Source organism: Hyposmocoma kahamanoa, unplaced genomic scaffold, assembly GCF_003589595.1.
Source record: "Hyposmocoma kahamanoa isolate Upper Pololo Valley unplaced genomic scaffold, ASM358959v1 114, whole genome shotgun sequence".
NCBI classification, from domain to species: Eukaryota; Metazoa; Arthropoda; class Insecta; order Lepidoptera; family Cosmopterigidae; genus Hyposmocoma; species Hyposmocoma kahamanoa.
The window spans coordinates 5005573-5012868 of NW_020653383.1; positions in this window are offsets into that span (position 1 = coordinate 5005573).

Here is a 7296-nt window from a genome sequence, read left to right on the forward strand (position 1 = left end):
TCGGCGAACTCTTTAACACGGAGCTCTTCTACTGCTGCTTTGAACTGCCTCTGTGGCCGCAGTTCGATTCCCGGGCGGGGAGTAATATTTGTATGGCCAACTTTTATTGCTCTCGTGAGTTTGGGTGTAATTTGTGGTTGTCTACCCCTGTGTGTGTCCATGGCACCCTCGATACAGGGTTTCCCTAGTGCGGGGTTATGAGTGTATGCGTTATTATTATTATTACTGCTATCAAAGTTATAGTGAATGTAGAAATACACCACCGCTCCCGATATTTCCATATGATATAATAATACAATTTTAGCCTCCTAAGTCTCGGGTGCTATCTAAATAATTAGGAGGTAGATACTGTCCATTATGTGGGTTGTAGTTAGTGCAGTTGACTAATGCATGTTATTTCCGCTCTGGAATTAACTATGCCTTGTTTTGCCCGTCTGTCTAGGTGGTGTTGGTGTAATTTGTAAGACGCAGTGGGTGCTGTTGAATAAAGTGCTGTAAATCCGATTGGTAGCTTGTGTTTTTACGTTAAGAGTCTATACGATGTTAAATGGCTTTGGTAGTTTCTGCGTAACAGTTATATGTAGCAAAATTGAGGATGTACACTGATTACTATATGTTGTGAAAACACGACTCCTAAAAGTTTTCACGATAGAATAAAAACACCAACTTACCTCGAAATTTTACAAGAAAAACGCTGTATTCAATATGTACTTTACCATTATACTAATGATTTTTTTTATATATCAACTGAACTAAATAGAACACGTATACTATATACAGTTTTCCAATGGTTACCTATCAGTAGTTCGAAATAACATTTTTCAGAAATATCGTTTGCTCGAATTTTCATAACTTCGAAAGTAATTTTGAGAGGAAAATGTTTTTTCTTTTATACCTAACTTAGCCTTTTTTTTATTACCGTGAGGAAAATGTGTTACGCATTCCCCGCCGCTTGGAGATGGCGAGGATATGTGGGACTCTCTCCTGGCGACTATGTTGATCCCCAAGAGTATACCCACTAAAAACCTCACGATAAACTCAACCTAACCTTACCGAACCTAATCGTGTGTTTGCGATAAACATCCAACATATCCTGAAAGAACAACGGCTTCGTTATAATTCAGTTTTCGGTATAATAACAATTCGAACAAATGTTATTTCGGAAAAAAATTCGAGGTTGGCTTGGCTTTAATTGTGTTTGTAAAAAAATAAATTCTGGAATAAAGCGTGTTCCTGCCGCTCGACTTAAGCAAAATAACCGTAGTAAAATTTAAATTTAATAAAAATAATAAAAGATAATTATACTTACTCTTAAAGACTAGGGATGTGTACAAAATTAATCTGCTCACTTACTTACTTTCTATTAGATAAATGGATAAAAAGTTTATTCAGCACAAATAGAAGTAGAAACAAACATTTACAATCACTTCACAAGGTATAACACAAAAGCACATAGGACGTAAATTAGTACATACTGGTATAAACATATATTTGTAGAGAAGTACAAAATTTTATACCGGTTATACCAATTTGCAACAGCTTGTGGTGAAATGACCCTGAATTAGCATAAATAAAACTGCCTCCACGCAGGGGTTCCGGATTCGATTCCAGGTATGGCCTATATTAATTTCTCTCGCTACTACTATCATCTGGAAATTAATAAATATTTATGTTTTGGTTTACAAGGTTTTCGTTAAATTATATGGTTTAAAACTATGTCGGCTAAAACAGAGTAAAGCTTTAAGCATTTTATTTCATTAAATTTTCTTTTGATTTTTTTTGGAAAACTATGATTGCAAAACATGTAATACATACTTAGTTGGTATAGCGTCTGCCACGGTATGCAAGAAGACGTCGGTTCGAATCCGACCGGATCGAAGGAATTTTTTCTGAGTGTGTTTTCTGAGTGTTCGATCTTTGTATTAATAATTATATAATACATAATTTAGTTTTTAACCGACTTCAAAAGAGGAGGAGGTTTTGTGAACCGATTTTGATGTTTTTTTATTGCAAAGAGGGTAAATCAGGAGTAGTTCCATTTAAATTTGAAGAAAATATTCCACCTTTAGGGTTGGCAAACATTTATCCCCTGAATGACTTTTGAGGTCGGTTTTTTTTATACTCTATACTGAGATTATTATAGTAAATATTTCGATTTTTACACTATCATGATATTCATCTATTTTTTGTGAAAATACTCACTAGTCTGTTATTATTATTGATTCAAAAATCGAATAAATATAAAGAAAAAATTTAAAAAGGCAAAAGGAAATGAGGTATTTCTCAGTACCTGATAAAACCTATCGCTCCCCTCTGAAGGCGGTTACATTCATTACCAGCGGGGCGCCGTCAAGATGATACGTGGACTATCTGCAATATTTTTATGAAATATTTACGGCAAGTCTAAGCGCCTATATGAGTCTTTATCTGAAAGAAATGCGTTTTGTAAAGAACTCTGAAATATTTTTTCTCAAACATGCTTGGAAATGTTTGTATTTTCAAAAAACGAAAACGGAAAGTTTGTCATTTATGGCCAAAGCCAGCAATGTAAGTATGAAAATCCAACCAAAGCCAGCAATGTAAGTATGAAAATCCAAAAAAGAAAAAAGCACTATATAAGCCTCGACAGGAACATGGATTACTTGACTCGTATTAATACAACGCGTCGTCGTCGATAGCGCTCGACCTTGTAACTCGTACTCGTCTGGCGATCCCTTACTGCCCGGCCTCTGCAATAATGTACTATTCTTGAGCGCTGTTACAAAATTCATATTCCTTGCGGGCATAGTTTCAGTTATGTAGTTTACTTATTGTACCTTGGGCCATACGTCGACGGCGTCTGTCGGCCTAACCACTGCAATTTAAACCCATTGTCTTAATGAAACGGGCAGTTACTACACATTACGTTACCGTCTTCACTCGTTTGCACAGAACTACTATAGCAGCAAAGATACTTAGAAAATTTACCTTCGTCCTATGTATCTCTTAGTTCTCTGATACTTCATTTAACAGATAATGTGGTTTTGTTTAATAGCCTAATCGGGGAAGATTAAAAATGACCTGGGAAAATTGAAAATTGAATATACCACAGACCACATAAATACTAGGAATACTTTTTTTTATGTAATATATGTGTAACGAGTCAAACCTAATTTAGCTGGCCCTCTTCTGCTGAGATAATTATGAAAATAAAAATAAAAACACTATGAACCAAAATTGCGACTTTCCGTACAAAAAGCGTTCGGTTAAGAAAGTATGAGGAATAACACATACATATTTTGTCAATGTACTTTTTTTGTAATTTGTTTTCTAACATGATCTCCTGATTGATGCTGCTTTTTTTATAATACCAAATGACGGGACAAACAAGTCCAAGTACCTAATGGTACGCGACAAATCTATCCATAACAGTTGCAGTGCCCTTCAGAGCTTTAAATTGCAAGGATCTTAGGGGCTCTGCCACTGCGCCCGTCTACTAACTTTCACACAATATTTAGAAGCGCAGCTGCAGTGCTCGTCACTGACGTGACACGCGCGCACCACTTTTGCAGTCACACTATATATAAGTAAGTCATAAGTGAACTAAAAAAACAAAAAATAAAATGGCGTCGCCACACGCTTGCCATTTACCGCAAGCCCCAAACGCTTGGCAAATTAGGTGAGACAAACGTTGGCATCCAAACGCTTGCGAGTGCGACTAGTGTGCTCCAGAGAAGCAAACATGGCGGACGTCGAATTTGTGTCAGCTATTACGTTCGGCTTGATCTATTTTTATTACAAAAAGAAGCAATATGAAAGGAAACGTATATCTACTACTTTTATCTTTACGGTGCTTATGCATCGTATTTCGTATACCAGCGTTCTTCTTAATAGTACTCCAGAAAGAATAAAATAGTTTCGTATGATTAGTTACCCTTTTTCCAAATTTATAACCAGCTATCAATCCAAGATTATACCTAATACATGTTTTTAATAGTTGTTTTTAAATCCTTTCCGCTAAGGAGAAGAACAAGGTTTAACCATACAGCCATGTCCATAAAGACAGTACAGCGTTATATTTTTAAATATTATACGCCATATCCATCAACCTAACGTAGCAGAAAAGTCTATATAGTTGACAGTTCTCAAACAATACTAACTAGTACAAACGTGTGGATACATAGCAAACGCTTGCCGCAAGCTACCTTTGATTTGTGCACAAAAACCGGTCGACACTTGAACGGATTGGCGACAAACACGTGCAAGCTCGCGCAAGCCAATCCAACACGCCATCCACACGTTTGTGCTTGCGCGCCCTTGTCATAGTTTGGTAAGCGTGCGGCTTCGGCACGCGCGCGCAACGAAAGAGGGTAGACAGTACCTATGTCTGTTCTTAAAGCTGTGACCTGCTGCTGGCCAGTGACCATGGAGCACGTAGCCGTTCCGAAATATCGGGATAATAAACAGAAATCATACCGAGATACGAAATCCTTAATAGTATGCTGTTAAGCAATAACGCGTCAACCAACATGAACAAAGTTTTGCAAAAAAAAAAAAAATTCAGTATTTATTTCTGTGATGGCACAGATTGATGGTAAAGATTTTTCGTTTTTTGAGTGAAAAATGCAAAAATCTTGCATACTTTATAAATTTTTGTTGAGCTTTTAAACCGTGTTAAAATATACATAAACAAAGGACGTCGTTCGGTGTATAAGAATGAAAAGAAATCGATATCAAAAGTTTGTAAAATTATATCTAATTTCCAAGTTTTATTGAAATCGGTAAACGGAAAGTGGATTAAATCCAATAAAGCGGATTCATCCCCTTATTTGTCATCCCTTGAGGTGGAACATTTTCTTCAAATTTGAATGGGGTAGCCTAAAACCTTTCGAAAAACGTCGTTTTCAAAAAGTTAATCATCGAAATCGGTTAATAATTTTATTTTTCATTAAAAAAAATAATCGCGTAGCATACACAAAAAACAGTCGAATTGACAACTTCCTCCTTTTTTGAGTTCGGTTAAAAGTTGGGTTTTGTTTCCAGTAGCACAGGGGACCGTAGTTTGAAAGCTAGACACAACTTTATATCAGCTTGTTTTGGATCGTGTCCAAATATTTTTTTGCAGTTTCATGGAGAACAAATTGGTTTGTAGATAACTGAAAAAGTTACAGTTAAATCAAAATGTGTAGGAGCCATGTAACTACCAGTAGAAATCTGCAATTTTCCTCCGTTAATGGCAATTTCAAGTTATTAAACGAAATTCTTCAGCGTTTACGTTCAAAGTTACACAGTAAAGTGGTTCCGCAATTAAGTGAATGTGAGGCAGCATATTAGCTTCCCCTCGGCACTCGAGAAATTAATAAAATATAATAATTACTCTTCTCAAACATCCTCAAACCAGAGATTAGATGCGTACACTGAACTGCAATAAATAATGACAAAGTATGTTTTCCTTTAAAATACCTGCCTGCGAAGTAGAGAGTTCCCAAAAAGACGGACACTTACACTGCCGTCCTGATCATAAACAACGTAAATGACATTTTTAACGAAATTGAGTTAGAATAGACTTGAAGTCAGCGAAACGGGACCCTCTATAAGCGGTTTTTTTATATCTTATTTAGTTTCACTTTTATTGTTAAGTAAAATCAGCGTAATTGATACTAAAAAAAACTACGTGGCAATATTTCTAAAGAAACCAAAATGCAAATGCATTGTTTATGACCAGGAGAGCAGTACAGGTCTTAAATAATAAAAATTCAAGTATTTAATGGGAACCTTGTTGCGATCGTAATTCTGAAACATGTAGTGAAAATTTTGTTATGGAAATCTAAATTATCTTTAATGTTTAAATTGCCGGACGCCCCGTGTGATACCACCAACAGTCGAGCGAAGACCTGCAATTTTATCTTACGTGAGAGGTATTACAGACAAGATCGGAAAAGTCATCAGGCGTGCATCTATCAAGACCTATTCCAAGCCCCTGAGGAAGATTTCTCAGTTCCTGAGACCCGTGAAATATAACATCCCCTTACAGGATCCAGGAGTTTACAAGCTTGACTGTGAGTGCGGTCTCACTTATATTGGACAATCGAAGCGAAGTATTTGTACCCGCGTCAAAGAACATATAGTTGATGTCAAACACAGTCGCGTAAACAAGTCTGCAGTCTGCGAGCATGTCATGGATAAACCTACACATTCAATGAAGTTTGACAAGCCCCAGGTCCTTGCAAAAGAAGTCCGTTATCTGCCCATGATGCTGCGAGAGGCCATTGAAATTAAAAACATCCGAATTTCAACAGGGTAGATGGTTTCTCCGTACCTCCAGTTTGGGATCTAGTATTTCCTCTGATGAAAAATCGTAAACAGACATAAGACTGCAGTACTAATTAATATGTTTTAGTTTATTCTAATTTCTATTATTAATTAATAATAAATTGAACTTAATAAAAATTCATTGAATAAAATAATTTGTAAAACTTAATATAGCGTAAATTGGAATGTTTTCTTTGTAAAATTAAAAATAAGATATTTAATTAATAACTATTGTAACTATAGTGTAAAAATAGGGTGGTTTGCATTAATATAACATAACTGGTTGAAGACTGTACCACCTCAGTCAACAGTGACCATAGGACCTGTAAAGGGCCCGAAACGTCGGTTTGTTTGAAAAAACAAATATACGCGATTTCAATCCGGAAAAATAGTTTCATTTCCTATGTGTAACAATCGCGAAAACCTAAGAACTCGATAAGTTATCTTTTTTCAGAGATCTTGGTAAAACAATGAAATAAACTGATTGCTATGAATTGTAACACATTTTATTAGTTTACATTGTACATTTTGATTAAAAAATTACATTTATTTTCAGATTGCTATAATTTTTCGTTTTTACTTTACGGATGGTAAAGGGATAACATTTGTGCATTTTGAGGCATACTTTTTACAGAGTCACATTATAAAGCAAATAATTAATGTTCAATAGTTGCTATTAAGCGAAAAGTGTGGTTTTTGCACTTTATATAATATTTGTTATAGTTTCCTTTTTGTAATGTTTCTTTTTGTCTAATAAAGAGTTTTTGCATTGTATTTAAAATGATTGCGTCGATTTTATTGCTACGAAGTGCAAAGTTTTGAATAATTGCCTTATATTTGATCATGTAAATTTTTACCACAAAATTAATATATTTTGTTGACAAGAATACATATTTTATTAAAAGAACACTGATTGACAATAGTTTATAACCTTCTTTTTAATAGGATATATATATATATGTAAAGAAAGAATGTATATTTCTTTATTTCATACGGCTCTGTTGT